Source organism: Bos indicus x Bos taurus, chromosome 21 (assembly GCF_003369695.1).
Source record: "Bos indicus x Bos taurus breed Angus x Brahman F1 hybrid chromosome 21, Bos_hybrid_MaternalHap_v2.0, whole genome shotgun sequence".
In the NCBI taxonomy this organism is placed as follows: domain Eukaryota; kingdom Metazoa; phylum Chordata; class Mammalia; order Artiodactyla; family Bovidae; genus Bos; species Bos indicus x Bos taurus.
The window spans coordinates 53,128,168-53,143,593 of record NC_040096.1 but is presented as its reverse complement, the minus strand read 5'-3'; the positions used below and the strand labels follow the sequence as shown (position 1 = coordinate 53,143,593).

The 15,426-nt window shown below is 37.9% G+C and overlaps 1 pseudogene; it reads right to left on the bottom strand.

Annotated features, from left to right (window-relative positions):
- Positions 1 to 7,412: 7,412 nt before the first annotated feature.
- LOC113879605 lies at positions 7,413 to 10,477 on the bottom strand (annotated as a pseudogene).
- Between the last annotated feature and the right edge of the window lie 4,949 nt (positions 10,478 to 15,426).

The window sequence follows — 15,426 nt, the reverse complement described above, 5'->3', positions numbered from 1 at the left end:
GCTTTGGAACTGTGGTGTTGGAGAAGACTCTTGAGAGTCCCTTGGACTGCAAGGAGATCCAACCAGTCCATTCTGAAGGAGATTAGCCCTGGTATTTCTTTGGAAGGAATGATGCTAAAGCTGAAACTCCAGTACTTTGGCCACCTCATGCGAAGAGTTGACTCATTGGAAAAGACTCTGATGCTGGGAGGGATTGAGGGCAGGAGGAGAAGGGGACAACAGAGGATGAGATGGCTGGATGGCATCACTGACTCGATGGACGTGAGTCTCAGTGAACTCCGGGAATTGGTGATGGACAAGGAGGCCTGGCATGCTGCGATTCATGGGGTCGCAAAGAGTTGGACATGACTGAAAGACTGAACTGAACTTAACAGGACTGGAAAAGGTCAGTTTTCATATTAATCTCCCAAAAGGGCAATGCCAAAGAATGTTCAAACTACCATACAACTGAGTTAATTTCACATGCTAGCAAGGTAATACTCAAAATCCTTCAAGCTAGGCTTCAGCAGTAGTTGAACCAAGAACTTCCAGATGTACAAGCTGGACTTAGAAAAGGCAGAGGAACCAGAGACCAACTGAAACACCTGCTTCATCATAGAAAAAGCAAGGGAATTTCAGAAAAACATCAACTTCTGCTTCATTGACTACTCTGAAGCCTTTGACTATGTGAATCACAACAAACTGCAGAAATTTCTTAAAGAGATGGGAATACCAGACCACCTTGCCTGTTGCTTAAGTAACCTATATGAAGATCAAGAAGCAACAATTAGAACCAGACATGGAACAATGGATTGGTTCAAAATTGGGAAAGGAGTACAACAAGGCCGTATATTGTTATTCTGCTTATTTAACTTATATACAAGGCTGGATATGAAATACTGGGCTAGATAAATCATAAGCTTGAATCAAGATAGTCACGAAAAATATCAACAACCTCGGATATGCAGATGATACCACTCTAATGGCAGAAAGTGAAGAGGAACTACAGAGCTTCTTAAGGAAACAGATGAAAAGTGGGCTTAAAACTCAATATTCAAAAAAGTAAGATCATAGCATCTGGTCACATCATTTCGATGCAAATAGAAGAGGAAAAAGTTGAAACAGCTACAGACTTTATTTTCTTGGGTTCCAAAATCGCTGCAAATGGTAACTGCAGCCATGAAATTGAAAAATGCTTGCTGCTTGGAAGGAAAGCTATGACAAACCTAGACAGCATATTAAAAAGTGGAGACCATTTTGCCACCAAAAGTCCTTATAGTCAAAGCTCTGGTTTTTCCAGTAGTCATGTATGGATGTGGTAGCTGGACCATAAAGAAGGCTGAGCACCAAAGAATTGATGCTTTTGAATTGTGATGCTGGAGAGAACTCTTGAGAGTCCTTTGGACTGCAAGCAGATCATTTCAGTCAATCCTAAAGAAAATCAACCCTAATATTCATTGGAAGGACTTATAGTGAAGCTGAAGCTCCAATACTTTGGCCACCTGTTGTGAAGAGCCGACTCATTGAAAAGGACCCTGATTCTGGGAAAGATAGATGGCAGGAGAAGAAGGGGGCAACAGAGGATGAGATGGTTAGATAGCGTCACTGCCTCAATGTACATGAGTTTGAGCAAACTCTGAGAGATAGTGAAGAACAGGGAAGCCTGGGGTGCTGCAATCCATGGGGTCACAAAGAGTCAGACGTGACTTAGCAACTGAACAACAACATAAACTATTGGTAAATGGTGCTGAGGCAAATTTTATATCTATGGAAAATGCATTTACTCTTCATTCTATGAAAAAAAACAATATATTTTAAATGCTAAACCATGGAAAATCACATTTTAGTTACAAAAACTTGTAGAAAATTTTACTTATTTATCTTTAAGTTGGAAAATATTGTTAACAAATCTGTATCAAAAGGAATTAAAGAGTTGACAATTTTGAGAGTATTAATATGAAAAGTATCATATTACTTTCATAGCACCAAAATAAGAATAATTGGCAAGCCATTAGTGGATATTGGTAAGAAAATAAATTATATTTATATGCAAAACATATAAGCATCTCCACCATTTCAACTGGTGAAAGCACAAACAAGCCAAAAAAATAATTATCAAAAGTCATGAAGAATTATTTTGCAGGAAAGAAATCACATGTGGACCATAAACCTCAAAAAGGATGCTTGACATTGTAAATAATTCTTAAAACACATTAAAATTCACCATTTTATTTCCAATAGCCTGATAAAAAGTAAAAAGGCTGGCAATGCCAAATCTTGGCAAAAATAATGCAGACTCTTCTCAAAAGATCATAAATTCATGCCACCATTTGTAATGGGTACTATGATCAAATTCTGAATCTATGCTTCAGATTATTCTTTTTTTATGAACTATGATTGTTTTGGTTTAGGTTTAATAAAGTATGTACAGATATAAAGAATAAACTAGCATATAAACTAGTATCAATATAAAAGTCTGCATATGCATAAATCATACTGACTTCAGGATTGCAGTTTCCTTGGAGAATAAATGAGATTAAATGGGCTATAGGAAGTTCAATTATATCTGTATCTCTTTATATTTATAAAATTCTTAAATTTCTAAAAATTCTTTTAAGTCTGAAAATACATTTTTAGGTGCATATTATTTCTAATAATAGTTAACTTTTTCAGCATTTACTATTTAGCTAGTTCTATGTTAAACACTCTGCATCTATTGTATAGTTTATATATATATATATATTTTGTTTCTGTTCAATATTTAATAGGAACACATTTTAAAAAGCAAGTCATAAAAGATAATAAGAGGAAAGTGAGAATATTCTTTTTGGCATTTCTTTTTTAGCAAAAACTGCAAGACATTGACCTTTGTGACACTTTGATCAAACTGATTGGCAACATTTGTTGATAGAGAACAGACGGTGTGGCAGAGTGCCCAGGATGTTGCTGGATCCTGAGGTTATTAGTACAGCCAAGGAATCAACTGAGAACTGGTTAAGGCTTGTTAAACCTAGACAGTTGGAGAGTGTATGTTCTACAGTTTCACAGAGAAGATGCTGATTGATCTTTCAGAAAGTACAGTTCTCCAAACCAGACTACCTTAGGGAAATACCAACCTGAATTAGAAAGAGAAATACGGTTGTTTTTGTTAAAAATATAAGTTCTGTTGAATAATAATGATAAGTTCTGTTGAACGAGAAATAATTTTATTATTATTAGTATGGATGCAACATGCAATGGTTATGGCCACTAAGGTTTCTGCTAATGCGTCTTTAAGAAATAGATCAAAATACGTACATAGCAAAACAGATCTTTGTCAAATAAATTGCATTTGTCTGTTCAGTCACTCAGTGGTATCCAACTCTTTATGACCTCATGGTCTGTAGCCTCCAGGCTCCTCTGCCCATGAAATTTTCCAGACAAGAATACCAGAGTGGGTTGCCATTCCTTATTCAGGGAACCTTCCCAACCCAGGAATCATACCTGCATCTCTCGCTCCTTCTGCATTGGCAGGTGGATTCCTTACCACTACACCACCTGTTTCAGTATATCAGCATTTACAGTGTGCTTAATTTTAACATTAAATATCATTTTACCATCTTATTTTCATTATCAATTTCCTTACTATGACCTTTACAAAGTTTATTAACTAGAAAAGTAAAAATAACAAAATCTATTGAGTTCATCCAATGGATTAGAAGCTCTACTAGTATTCTATACATGTTAACGCTATTCAACACAAATTTTAATGCTGCCCCCTCCACACTTCACAAATAAGAAAACAGGGACTAAGCTAGAAAATTACTGTTAAACAAAAGAAAAAGATGTCAATTCCGGAACCATCTTTATCAAATTCAATGATTTTTTTCACTACTTTTCAGTGACAGTCACTTTTCATTGTATAGAAAAGCATGAGCTAATGGAGGTAAAATCCAAGACATTTGATTCAGATGTGTACTGTTTGTGTACAATCTCCTGTATCTCACATATGCTGCACAACATCACTTTCTCGAAGAATCCCACATCAAAAGGTGCTTTGTAGTTTTGCCAAATAATGTCTGATATGGTTTTACCATTTGTTTGCCAAACAAGCATGAGAGGAATACATGACTTGTACAATTATTACAATTTTGTGAAGAAATTCAGAAGTATGTTCAGCTTGTTCAAGGTCACAGAGCTAGTATATGTTTAGGGTTTGAACCCAAAACTTTTGATTTCCAGAGCAAGTAAATTTCCACAACACTCAGGTGATTTTCTAACATCAAAGATACGTAACATGCTTTGAATCTGATGAAAACACTGATGTCTTACCATTAGATTGATCATTTTATACCCGTGCTAACGCTGTATCTTCTCTTTCTACCTCTTAGACATCAAAAAGTTATTTCTTTATGTATATTTTTACTTACTATTTTGAAAAGTTTTAATTTTTAACTTATCTAAAGAGAGTTGTGACTCAGATAAACAGTGCACAGCCTTTGTTAAAACCTGATGCAAACTTGACGGAAAATTTAGTCTCAACATTGTCTTTCCAAAGAAATACAATACGGAAAGGCATACTATGATTAGGATGAAATTTAGAAGACTGTGGAGATTCATCAGCAATCAATCATCTTACATGCAACATAGTCGAAACTGTTAAACTGTTAAGCATTAGTCTCCTTTTTATTTCTACCTACTGCCCACCATAGCCTCCTTACCTCTTCTTTAGCAAGCAGAGTTGATGAGCTTCCACTGAGAACAGAGCTTTGATCCACGACAGAAATCTTTTTTTTTTTTCCTCAAACAACAATATTTTGAAGGAAAAAAAAATAGAAAGAAAAGAGTTTCAATAAAGGCACACTTTATTTTACAGAGATATTCTCTTCATAGTCATTAAGAACATAACTTTGCATCCACTGCACTAAGATGTTTAATTGTAAAAACGATCCCATAGTCAGAGTGCATTTTTAATACTAAGCATTTTTAAGTGTGTAACAATGTCAATTAACAGTTAAATAGAAATACAGCACTCATGCTATCATACTTGACTTGAAGTTTAACTTTTCTTAGTTTCCTACCATTATTTTATTCAACTGACCTGCCTCTTGAGAAATCTGTATGCAGGTCAGGAAGCAACAGTTAGAACCGGACGTGGAACAACAGACTGGTTCCAAATAGGAAAAGGACTATGTCAAGGCTGTATATTGTCACCCTGATTATTTAACTTATATGCAGAGTACATCATGAGAAACACTGGGCTGGAAGAAGCACAAGATGGAATCAAGATTGCCAGGAGAAATATCAATAACCTCAGATATGCAGATGACACCACCCTTATGGCAGAAAGTAAAGAGGAACTCAAAAGCCTCTTGATGAAAGTGAAAGAGGAGAGTGAAAAAGTTGGCTTAAAGCTCAACATTCAGAAAACGAAGATCATGGCATCCTGTACCATCACTTTATGGGAAATGGATGGGGAAATAGTGGAAACAGTGTCAGACTTTATTTTTGGGGGCTCCAAACTCACTGCAGATGGTGACTGCAGCCATGAAATTAAAAGACGCTTACTCCTTGAAAGGAAAGTTGTGACCAACCTAGACAGCATATTCAAAAGCAGAGACATTACTTTGCCAACAAAGGTTCGTCTAGTCAAGGCTATGGTTTTTCCTGTGGTCATGTATGGATGTGAGAGTTGGACTGTGAAGAAGGCTGAGCACCGAAGAATTGATGCTTTTAAACTGTGGTGTTGGAGAAGACTCTTGAGAGGCCCTTGGACTGCAAGGAGATCCAACCAGTCCATTCTGAAGGAGATCAGCCCTGGGATTTCTTTGGAAGGAATGATACTAAAGCTGAAACTCCAGTACTTTGGCCACCTCATGTGAAAAGTTGACTCATTGGAAAAGACCCTGATGCTGGGAGGGATTGGGGGCAGGAGGAGAAGGGGACAACAGAGGATGAGATGGCTGGATGGCATCACTGACTCTATGGACTTGAGTCTGAGTGAACTCCGGGAGTTGGTGATGGACAGGGAGGCCTGGTGTGCTGCGACTCATAGGGTTGCAAAGAGTCGGACACAACAAAGCCACTGAACTGTGACCAATATATTTAATTGCGAAGTTAATACTTAGGTGTGAAGTTTCATTGACACTAACATTGAAATTTTGTGAGTTTTAAGAATACTACTTACTGTAGAATGATCTTTTATCCTATCTTTTATTGAGATAGGGTGAAACATAAATTCATATTTATATTTATATATTTTATAAACATTTATTTTGAAATTCACCATAGAAAAAAGAGTTGTAGACCATAACTGTCCTGAATTAAAGAAATTATATTTAAATACTACAAAAAAGGTTTAAATATTACATATATACCAAGTTAGAAACACATCCAGACATCTGGTTGAGGAGAAAGCAGATATGGAATGGATACAAAAAGTTATAAATAGCAGGAGGTATAAATACCTTATGAACAATTACAGAAATGAGGACAGTAGGAAATATTCATTATATACATATTTGTGTTCATTAACCCATCTATCCCTGTCCTCTATCTCTACCATTTTGTGTAAAAGGTACATATGCATTTTAGGACTTACCAGCAAGCACATGCAGAATGTAGGGGGTAAAGAAGAGGTCAGTATAGCTCCAGCAGTGGTAGCCAGGCAAATGGGCTTTCGACTATGGAGGGTTTCAACTTCCCGTGAATTACACATTTTTTTCCTTACATCTCAAATTTTATATATTATTGTCTCAGATTAAAAAAAAATCTAGAAAGGTGACTTGCAGCTCACAATGAAGAGAAGAGGTATGTTCAGTTCAGTTCAGTCGCTCAGTCGTGTCCCACTCTTTGCGACCCCATGAATAGCAGCATGCCAGGCCTCCCTGTCCATCACCAACTCCCAGAGTTCAGTCAAACTCATGTCCATCGAGTCGGTGATGCCATCCAGCCATCTCATCCTCTGTCATCCCCTTCTCCTCCTGCCCCCAATCCCTCCCAGCATCAGAGTCTTTTCAATGAGTCAAATCTTCACATGAGGTGGCCAAAGTACTGGAGTTTCAGCCTCAGCATCAGTCCTTCCAATGAACACCCAGGACTGATCTCCTTTAGGATAGACTGGTTGGATCTCCTTGCAGTCCAAGGGACTCTCAAGAGTCTTCTCCAACACCACAGTTCAAAAGCATCAATTCTTTAGCACTCAGCTTTCTTCATAGTCCAACTCTCACATCCATACACGACCACTGGAAAAACCATAGCCTTGACTAGACGGACCTTTGTTGGCAAAGTAATGTCTCTGCTTTTTAATGTGCTATCTAGGTTGGTCATAACTTTACAGAATGATAATTAAGTTGCTTTGCTCCTGGAGTGTAGCTGTGTTGGCCTTGGCAGCAGAAGGCATGTGGAAGCTCCCTTGCCCAGACAGCTGAGTCAGCCCTGTGTCAGCAGCCGGGTTAGCAGTGCCCAGTCATGGTGGCCCTGGACAGGCTCCCAGACTCCGAGAATACTGTCTGCATGAAGGTGTGGCACTGCGTCACGAAGCTCCCTCTGGTGATCTCCTTGAGATGTCGGGGACACTGTTAACTTTCCAGATCAATGCCTGATGTTGCTTGTTGAGGGTTAGGGCCTCCTGGAAGGTGACCTTGGAGCCCTGCTTCAACAGACTATCCCAGATGTGAAGCAACGTGGGCTGGAGGTTTACAAATAGGCAGACAAACCTGTGCAACACGACCGGAGTACACAGCACACTGTGCCTGTCCCTTCCTGGCCACCACCGCCAGCAGCTTGGTCTTCGCCAGCTCCAGAAGGACCTTCTGGCCTGTCCTGGGCTCAGTATCGAGGGGCCGCAGTACTCTGGAAGTATTCTGTCCACTGGGACATCCAATAGCCACAGAATCAGATATCCTGCTATGAAGTTCACTCCTTTGCAACAACCAACCCCGTGGCTGTGGTGCGGGCCGGTTAGCAGCGCGTGATACAGGGTCCTCTGCAAGAAGGGGCCCGCGCCCTTCTGGAACCTCACGCTGTCCCGGAAGGCACCATTCATGTGTGTTCTGAGGGTCTCCTCCAGGCTGTCATTCCTCTCTCCTCTGAGAACACAGTGGTAGTGGCCAGGGTTCCGGTCCATCTGGGCCAAGGCTTCGCTCACCCCCACCCAGGTGCGGGCCTAGTGGGACGCCCTTCCGGATGTGGTGCTTCACTGTCGTAATCTTCTGGACACCACTGCTTCCCTTTAGAAGTTTGAACCAGGTTATGGCCCTTCTGGTATCACCGAACGGGCGGGGGAAAAAAAAAAAAATTCTTCAAAAGCTGCATAAGTGAAGTCCTCAGGCCTTTCCAACACAAGAACAGATTGATCCCTGGATGCGTTCCCACGCCGCCTGGGCGCCCCTCGTGCGCGTGCCTGGAGGGCCCCGGGCACTCCTGGAGGGGGCGGCGGGGGCGGGGTGGCCAAATCCACCGCCCGGGACTCGCAGCGCCTCGCTTCCTTGCAGACTTTAGCAATTCGTGCCTTCTGAATGCCTGAATACTAGCAGGTGTGCCTCTTTTATTCCTCCAGCTCTTTCAACAGTTTTTTTTAGGCCTATCATTTATGGTATGAACTCTTTCTGCCTGATGTGCCTAGCTTGCTTTCTGTTTTCCTGAAGAAAACTCTGTAATACTGGAGAGCCAATATTTTTTTTTTTTTTTTTTTTTTTTTTTTTTATTTTTGACATATAACATTTTATTCCCAAACATTCCAAATAAGAAAATTAGGCACTGAATTTTATAGATTACAAAAATAATAATGCTATCTTACATACTATGTGGGATCCTAATGATCTTTTTATACAGAAAAAGAAGATAAATACCCAGGTTGCATCTGAGGTTTCTTTGCAAAGATGACAGCGTCCTCACAAAGAAGACAGAATCCTCTTTTCCAAAGACTTTCTTTTTTTTTTTTTTTGATGCTTTTGTCTTCCAATTTTATTTTATTTTTAAAATTTACATAATTGTATTGAGAGCCAATATTTTTGAGGAAAGCTACCTTCCTGTTTTGCTCCTCTCCACGACTTCACTGGACCCTGAAGGACTGCGGAAACATTTCCGTGGCTTTGTAGAAGCTTTTAGCCTTGTTCCCCATTCTGTTTCTTGCTCAGGATTTAGCATTATTCTGTGAAGGAAAAAAAAAAAAAAAAACTGACAATACATTTCAGGCACTTGAATTTTCCAGGTTTTTCAAAAGAACCACTGAAAGCTCAATTGATCTTTCTTTTTCTATCAAAGGCCCAGAATTCTCCACCCAGAATCAGCAGATATACTAAGGGGAAAATCTTTCTGGTGACTTTTTGCTCACCTAAGAATGGTTCTGCTTCTCTAGGTTTTTTTTGTTTGTTTGTTTGTTTGTTTTAATTTGCTTTGCATTCCTTCCATGGCTCTCAGATGTTTTTTAAAACTCTGTTTACATTTTTTAATGTAGCTACATCCCCCCGCCCACACACACACACAGGTACATTGGCTAACCCCGGAGCTGCCTTCCAATGTAGTGAACTTTCTATTACCATGAATGCTAAACTGCAAGCTTGGATAAACATGTAAGCCATTTTACAGGGAGGAATGGGATTATCATGTTGATAATGGAGAGTTAGTTACTCTACTCTAAACGTGGTGTGTATTTTCCAATCTGTAGCTTGGATGTGTAACCATGTTTTTAAAGTAATTACTATATTGCTAAAAGTTATTAGCAGCATTGCATATCACGTGTATATTTTTTTGTGTTTGTATGCAATAGAGTTTAATTAATTTAATCTTGCCAGTGTTATTTTCTCTTGTTATAAATTATTTATATAAATCTTTCGAGAAAATCAAAGATATGTGCATAGGATATTACGTTTGGGAATCAAGACAGCAAATATTGATTTGAGAAGGCAGTGGTCTTAAATTTGAACTTGCATTGGAAGCACCTGGGGGATTGCTAAAACATGTATTGCTAAACCCACCCTAGAGTTTCTGATTCAGTAAGACTGGAGTGGGGTCTTAGTCGTGGCACTTGCTAACAAGTTCTCACACTGATGCTGCTTCTGGGGAACACAGTTTGAGAATCTCTGGTGTAAAAACATAAAACAATTGCATGATAGTATTTCTTTTATGTTTTATGTAAACCTGAAATATGAAAAGTGCAAGTGAGGGCACAGTGGCCTCCACAGCTTACAGTTCTGCTCTATAATTTGCCCTTACAAATGGCCTGTCAAGTCAGTTATATGATCAACTCTTTAAATATTGATGAGACATTTTTACCCTCCCTGCCGTTCTCAGCTATACCAGCTTGGAACTGTAAGCAAATCATTTTGTCAGTTTTTGTGCAATGTGCATTACTTTCTCTTTCTCCCCCTCACTGTATCTTCTTCCAATAATTTCCTGTAAAACTTGCTGCTTACCTCTGACGGGAATAGCAGCAGCTCAGGTCATCCATCAAACCAGAGCTCTGTGTCAGCAGCTTCTCAAATGATATAAGGTGATTCTTGTATGACATAACCATCAGAACGCCACAAAGAAGAAGTCACAGTTGTCAACTTGGGTCATAAAGCACAGGAAATCTCAATGAGCCATCTAGTACCTGCCAAGACTAGTATTAAAGAGACAGGAGGATGGAAAGATAGCATGGCTACAAATGGCAGGTAAATATGTCTTTCAATATTATAATGCATACATTACAGCATCTATATTATAGCTACTGTTGTTACAACTATGTCACCCTTTTCCTGATCTCTAGAAATGGAATTTATATAAAGCATACTATTCTGAGATAATTCACATGTGGAAAATACATTTTAAAATTTTAACTACAAATTTAAACATCAAGGATTAAATTTAGATAAAGGTAATAAAGATGTTATTGTTTGGGGCTCACTGCCTAGGTACATATATTCCTGCCTGTAAAATAGCCTTTGTTTTGAATTTTCCACCTCAACTATATTTGATATATATGACTAGTCAAGTTTTATTTCATTGCAATTTGATAATTTAAAGGGAATAAGATATTTGTCTTGAATTTTCTTCCTTTACATTTACCTGTTACTATTTTGTTTTAATTTGGCATTATTTCCAAACTAGTTAAAGAAAGAAAAAAATATTTAGAGGTTTTTGTGTTTGATTCCATGGAGGTCGTGTTTGCCCATGCTTTGTAACATAAAGAACATGTTTTCAAAACCCAGTGGATTAGGTACTATGAAAGAAGAAAGAAACAGAAAGAGGAAAGGAAAAGGGGAGGAGAGAGGAAGGAGGAAAGAAGGAAAGGAGGGAAGAAAAGATGAAAGGAAGGAAGGAAAAGAATAGGAGAAACTCCCTTGACAAAAAATAATGCTGGGCAACACATTAATTATTAAAGTTGAAGAGAGTGAAACAGATATGAAATGCAATTTTAATATAAAAGTAGACACTGTCTGAGATTTCTCCATATTATCATAATGGGCAAGGAAAAGTGGGAGAGGAGGGGAGGGAAGCATGGGAGGAAAGGAGGAAGGGAGGAAGGGAAAGACAAGTAAGAAAAGAAAACTAGAAAAAAAAACTTCCTATGACAAAAAGCAGGATTGGGCACCATGTGAATTATTAAAGTTGAAGAGAGTGAAACACTTAGATTCAAAATGCAATTTTAATGTAAAAAGTAGACTCTTGGGATGTCTCTATATCATTATAATGATCAAATGTAGACTGAGCCTCTTTGTCTCTTAACCTTTCCATATTTCTAATTTCTTTGCTGTGTTTGCTATAAAAGCTGTACAATTATTTGAACAGGTTTCAAATATATTTTGTTAGTGGTTATTTTCTAATATTTTTTGATTGTGGTTTTAATCTCAAAAGGCTTTATATCCTTTATACTCCATATAGCATATATATTTTTTTAGAATGTCATTCCTCTCAGATTATTTTTAGCATATTTGTTAGGGCTTTTATTTATATTGTTTTTTGTTCATTTATTACAATGCTTATTAATTCATTATGTTCTTTATTTCTGAAATTATCTTCCTTATGATATTTTTTAATGTGTATGAATAATTATTATCACTGATATTTATATTTAAGAGAGAAGAAATAGATAATTGGCTGGGTTTCCTGGCAGTCTGATAGTAGGATCATTTCTTGATGTATTTTTCCATAGGTGGTGCATCAAGAGAAGTAAGTTAAATTATGATGTAGTGACAAGCAGTTAGTGGCTTGACACAAAGGGTTATTCCTTACTCGTGTTGAATTTCCATCAGGGGTTTGTGTCTATACTGTGTTTTAAATTGTCCTCACTTTGGAACTTGAGCTGCCACAGCACTTACTATTTGGATTTTTATTGATCATTATGGCAGAAAATGAACTCTAATGACTCCTCTGTCAACAGTTAAATGCTCCAATCTGGAAGTGGTGCTGATTGTCTAGAACTAGTGACAGGGGCCACATCCAACCACAAGAGGCCACAGATTGCACTGCTTTCATTTTCTCCTTGAAAGCCGGACGATTAAGACGGGGATTTATAACAGTCATTAATCACTACCATAGGTCAGAATTTGATCAAGAGCTCAATGTATGATAGAATGTGGTATATTGATTCCTAGACTTCAATTTATGGTGCTTTAGGTGAGAGACTTCTGTGAGGAAATGAACTTTCTATGTGCCAGAATGAAGAAGGCTTTTCTCTAGGAAACAAAGTCTACACTAGATCCCTAGTTTTCTCCAGATTCGTTAATCAGCTGCATTAAAGAAAAATGAGTTGCCAGGCTTTTGCCTCAATTCTGCATAATGAATAAATGGAAGAAAGGGATTGGAGTTGAGTTCTGTTTTCATCCCTAACTTTCACGCTTGAAGAATTTTGTACTTGATGAATCAGAGCCAAGACCACATTAGGGTATCAGTGTGAGGACTGCACTACAATTTCTCTTGCATATCCTCAGAGCTTATATTAAACAGTAACTTTTTATGTGTTTCAGCCACTAAATGTGCTCCATCTAACTTACGATTTGAAGACATTTGTTGTTATAGGTCGATTCTAACCTGTTTTTACATTTTAGTCTCAATAATTTTTCAGGAGAGAGAGTCATATGTGTCTGGTATCCCTGCCTGAAAGGAGAAGCTAAAGTGTGGAGTATTTGTTTGTATTTTTTGGTTTTGTTTTGTTATTTAATTGGTAAGTATTTTATTTTAGAATAATTCAGTTTTATAAAACTTTTATAAAAGACAGAAAGTTCCCATGTACCCATAACCCAGTTTCTCCTATTAGCATTTTATTTTATTGTAGTACATATATTTGACACAGTAGGTGAACCAATACAAATATATTATTGTTAACTGAAGTCCAGTATTTTAAGTAGATTTCCTTTGTTTTCTGCCTAATGTTCTTTTTGTCTGTTCTAGGATCCCATCCGGGATACCATGTTACCTTTCGTTGTTTTGCCTCCATGGGCTCCTATTGGCTGTAACAGTTTCTCATATTTTCTTTGTTTTTGGTGATCCTAGAAATCCTGAGAAATACTGACCAGGTATTTTGTAGAGTGTCTCTCTCACATTTTTCCTGTTTTTTCATGGTTATACTGGAGTTCTTGAGATGGATATCACAGAGGTAAAGAAAGCATCAACTTCATCACTATATATCAAGAGTACCTATTATCAACATGCAATCATTGTTGATGTTAGCCTTGGTCACCCGACGGATTAATACTGGTTAAGTTTCAACACAGTAAAGTTACTTTTTCCCTTTTTCCACACTCTACTCTTTGGAAGGAAGTCATTCTGCACAACTTCACAAGACTGGGAAGTTAATAATCACCATCATGAAGGTGAAATAACTACATGAATTTAGAATTACTTTGCACAAAATATTCCATCAATCATTTATATAAGTAGGGACTGCTGCTGCCAAGTCGCTTCAGTCACGTCCGACTCTGTGTGACCCCATAGACGGCAGCCCACCAGGCTCCGCCATTCCTGGGATTCTCCAGGCAAGAACACTGGAGTGGGTTGCCATTTCCTTCTCCAATGTATGAAAGTGAAAAGTGAAAGTGAAGTCCCTCAGTCATGTCCTACTCTAGCAACCCTATGGACTGCAGCCTACCAGGCTCCTCCATCCATGGGATTTTCTAGGCAAGAGTACTGGAGTGGGGTGCCACTGCCTTCTCCGTAAGTATGGACTAATTTTGACAAATACAGAGAGTAATTTCTGTATCATTACAGTCTTATTTCTTTGCTTTCTATTCTGTTCCACCGATCTGGGCATGTGTGCCTGCTGTCACTTCAGCTGTGTCTGACTCTTCACAGCCACTGTAGCCCACCAAGCTCCTCTGTCCATGGGATTCTTGAGGCAAGAATACTGGAGTGGGTTGCCATTTCCTTCTCCAGGGGATCTTCCCGACCCAGGGATCTAACCTGCATCTCATGTCTCCTGCATTGGCAGGTGGGTTCTTTATTACTAATGCCACCTGATGAGCCCTCCATTGATCTAGGTGTCTATTATTTTGCTAATGCAACCTGTGTACTGTAACTTTACAGTAAATCTAAAATCTGATATTGTGAGTCCTTCAACTTTGTTATTTTTCAATATTATATTAAGTTATTCTCGGTCTTTTGTCCTTTTGTATATTTTAAACAGACTTCCCTGATGGCTCAGTTGGTAAAGAATCTGCCTGCAATGCAGGAGACCTGGGTTGGGAAAATCTCCTGGAGAAGGGCATAGCAATCCACTCCAGTATTCTTACCTGGAGAATCCCCATGTTTTAGAACACTTTATAGAGATCTATACAATAGTCACTAGGATTTCAGTTGGTATAGGATTAGATCTATAATCAAATTCTAGAAGGTCAACTTCTTATAATAGAGAGTCCTCCAATGCATGAACATGAGATAGTTCTCAATTTGTTTAGAACTCATTATTATTTTAATATACATTTTGTAGATTTCTGAATATATGTTGTATATGTACTTTTAAAATATTTATACCTCAGAATGTAATAGGAAATTTTATATAGTATTTTTTAAAATCCAATTGTTTAGTAATTATTTTTGTATATTGGTTTTGTATGCTGTGACTTGCTATACTGACTTATTAGAATACTAGAAAGTATTTGTGAGGGTAGATTCATTGGGGGTTTTATACATAGGTACTCATGTCATTTGCAAAACAAAATAGACCAGAACAATTACTTCTCTTTTTCTAATTTGTATAGATCCTAGGACTTCCATGGTGATGTTGATTAGTAGTGATGAGAGAAAACATCCCTGCACTTTTTTCTGAATTTAGGAAAAATTCTCAATTTTGTTAAACTGTAAAAATAAATTTTGATAGGTGCCCTTTATCAAATTAAGGAAACTAATTGCAATTCCTATTTTGCAAAGAATATTTATCAGAATAAGGATTGCATTTAGTCAAATATTTTTCCTACCTCTAATAATATGTTCATATGAGTTTCATTCTTTAGCTTGTTAATATACTGGGCCACATATATTACACTT